Source organism: Thunnus albacares, chromosome 7 (assembly GCF_914725855.1).
Source record: "Thunnus albacares chromosome 7, fThuAlb1.1, whole genome shotgun sequence".
Lineage (NCBI taxonomy): Eukaryota > Metazoa > Chordata > Actinopteri > Scombriformes > Scombridae > Thunnus > Thunnus albacares.
In genome coordinates, this window is record NC_058112.1 from 22,639,353 (window position 1) to 22,642,851 (window position 3,499).

The 3,499-nt window shown below is 38.3% G+C and overlaps 1 protein-coding gene across 1 annotated transcript in view; it reads right to left on the reverse strand.

Annotated features, from left to right (window-relative positions):
• LOC122985300 (cyclin-dependent kinase 17-like) overlaps positions 1-836 on the reverse strand; it is a 33,004-nt gene extending 32,168 nt beyond the window's left edge. The window contains exon 1 of the mRNA XM_044355849.1: positions 429-836. The gene's annotated coding sequence lies outside the window, so the exon portion shown is untranslated. The remainder of the gene's footprint in view (positions 1-428) is intronic.
• Between the last annotated feature and the right edge of the window lie 2,663 nt (positions 837-3,499).

Below are 3,499 nucleotides of genomic sequence, written 5' to 3' on the forward strand. Positions count from 1 at the left end.
GCCTCGTACAGTTTGTGACAACCAACCAGCCCGACTGTTGTGGGGTTTATTTTTTAACTGACACAAATATGAAACTTAAAAAGAGGGCAGAAAGTATATCAACCGCTCTGAACTTACTTCAACGTTCATTTAAGCTGCCATGTAGCTAACCTCACTTGTTTGTTTTAGCTAAATGCAGCCATTCACCGGTGAATGGGAGAAACTGAACAAACGGCTGCATTCACACTGTCACAGTAAACATTGCTGCATTGTTGAGCTCGTTTTTGTGTGTGTGTGTGTGTGTGTGTGTGTCAAACGCAGGCTGGTGAAAATGTTTCGTGTGTCAGCGCGGCTCTAACTGACGCTTCAGCTGCTGTTTCACTATGAAACTACACCGACATTTTTTTTAAGGGACTTTATATATATTTAGTTGTAACAACCGCTCTCACCAGAAACGATGAGCGTTGCTCCGACCGGAGTCCCCGACCTCGGAGCTTCTTCTCAGGCCGGATGCCGTCTTTCCCTCCGGGCGTGAAGAAGAAAAAAAGAACCCCTGCTTCTTCTTTGTGGTGTCGGTGGTGTGGTGGTGGTAGCTACTTTCTGCTCCCTCGGAGTCGTTTATATCCGCGGGGTTGTTGTAGCGTCCAGCAGCATGGCTTCTTTTTTTTTTTTTTTTTTTTTTTTAAGGAGGAGGGGGGGTAGGGGGGGGGGACTTTAAAGTTTCACTCCGGGTGGAAAATAGGAAGCGCCGTTGTTGGTTTTGCGAGCGGAGACCATGGCAGTGTGAGACCCGATGGTGATTACTGGTTGATCTGACTGTGTCCTCTCTCTCTCTCTCTCTCTCTCTCTCTCTCTCTCTCTCTTTCTCTCGCTCTCTGCCTGCCTCCACACCGCCGTGTCATCACAGTGTCCGCCGGGAAACAGCGACACCCAGCGGCCGGTTCTGGTAATGACAGACAGCCGGCCAGCGTGGCCCTACAGCGGCCCCTAATGGAGGAAATGCTGCATGCCTACCAGTGTACCTCCAAATATTTCAATAAATATTAGACACTGCTTAAGCAGTGGTGGAAGAAGTATTCATCTCCTTTACTTAAATAAAAGCACCAATACATCAATGTGAAAATGCTCCATTAAAAGTACATGAGTATTTGCAGCAAAATGTACTTAAAATATCAAAGTAAAAGTACTAATTTTGTCCTTGTGACTGATATATTATCATATATGACATCTTTAGATTATTAATACTGGAGCAACAGTGTGTAAGCAGCATGTCGTAGCTGCTGGAGGTGGAGCTAGTTTGAACTACTTTATATACATTTAGCTAGTTTAGTTCAGTGGTTCCCAACCTAGGGGTCGGGCCCCTCCAAAGGGTCACCAGATAAATCGGCGGGGTCGTGATATGACTGTCAAGTCTGTCTTAAAACATCAGTCAGGTGCCCATATGAACACTGAAAGAGGTTTTCTTCACTGTAATCATTCCTCTTCTTCATACCGGGCTTTCAGTGTGAGTGATGGGGGGCAAAATCCACAGTGTGTCCACACAGTCATTTTGGGAAAAAATGTATTTAAACGTTTATCAGAAGCTTATATGAGGCTTCATCAGGCTGAGTTAGTCATATCAAGGTCACATTTACAGTCTTTTTAGCATCAATTCCCTCTTTGTGTTTCCCTGTTGAACTGTGGTGGAAGTATAGTAACAAAAAGAGGAACTTTGGCACTAAAGAGACTGTAACATTGAAAGATATCTACTTGATTTGACTAAATTGGACTAAAGTACAGTGGTGGACATTATCTGAGTAAATTTACTCTAATACTGTGAGTACAATTTTGAGGTACTTGTACTTAACTTGAGTATTTCCATTTGATGCTACTTCATACTTCCACCCCACTACATTTCACAGGGAAATATTGTGCTTTCTGCTCCACTACATTTAACAGTTTTAGATACTTTTCAGATGAATATTTGACACAATGGATAATATAACAAACTTTTAAAATACAACACATTGTTAAAGATAAAACCAGTGGTTTCTAACCTTTTTGGCTTTTGACATCTTACAAAAAGCAGTGTGTAGTCGGAGTCACATTTCAGATGTCTATGAATTGTTAACAGCTCCATTAACATAGTGATTTTTCCCTCTAAACTTCTCACATGGTTTCATTTCAATAAATGTTCAAAATATCCAATATTTCACCAAAAATCAAAGATTAGAGAAAAAGTCCAAAAACTGAAAACAGATTTGTGTATCAGATGTTGGATTTGTTTCTTCTTCTTTCCTCTCCCGTTAATAATCTCAGGACCTCTCAGTCCTACACTTCTACTTCATATAGGGAAAAACTATACTTATATTTATCATTATCATTATTTTAAACCCACAGTATTCCACACACATGCATAAAATGTAAATTATTCCCAAAGAGAATTTGTTTTTGGCAAGTGTTTTCTCTTCCTTCCCCTATTTTATCTCAAGGACTAAGGATTGATTTCACTGGTGCTGCACTGCAATCAATATCATTTTATTGCTGTCTGTGTGTGCCTCAATAACGCTGCTCTTTCTAATAAAAAAGAAAAAAAGATAATGATAAATATATGTTTGAAAATATGATACCAATAATATAAAAACTAAAATTAGTTCCACATTGACCATCTTCAACATCAAAATATGTTTTACATGTTAATGCATCATCTGCTGCACAAGTAGTATTTTTACTTTTGATGCTTCACATTTTATTGATAATATTGCTGTTACTTAAGTAAAAATATAGAACTTTTAGTCTAAACTTCTCAGCACTTTATACACATTACATATTTTACACACAAAAGCAATTAAAAGTGCTTTATTTTCATGCATTAAAATGTTAAATCAATAATAATAATAATACAGAGAAAGAAAATTGAAAGGCAATTTAAAAATAGAAACAATCAAAAAGTGAAAAAAAGAAAATTAAATAGAGTACAACCACTCAGAAAATGCTTTTTTTCATCCATCATTAACAAACATGAGGTGTTCCCCAAATGTAGGTCACTTTGTATAAATGACTGTAACATAACATAAAGATGGGGATCATTACAAAACAGAGAATATATCTGAAACATGACACATCTTACATGGTAAGGCTTCAGATCGAAACCAAAAGCTATTATATAAATATGCTCATTCTTTGGCCAATTGTTTCACTTTCCAATAATTTTATTTAAATCTCCTCTGAACAGGGAAATGTTTCTGTCCTCACATTGTCAGTTAAAAACTAACAAACTCTCTTTCGAATTCATCCCTCACTTGCTTCAAGTACAATATTCAGCTGATCCGAAATAGATTTTCTTCCTCCTGTGTGCCCTCCTCACTTACCTGAACAACACATCCTCACTAACCTCACATATTCCTCAAACTCTCCCTCCAATTTCCTCTCACTTCCCTGAGCAACAATCTTTCCACCTCGGATTGCCCCACAAAACAATTTAAACATTCACTCTTTTGTGGGGCACAGCCAGAATTCAGGTGGGAAAAAAACTCAAGCA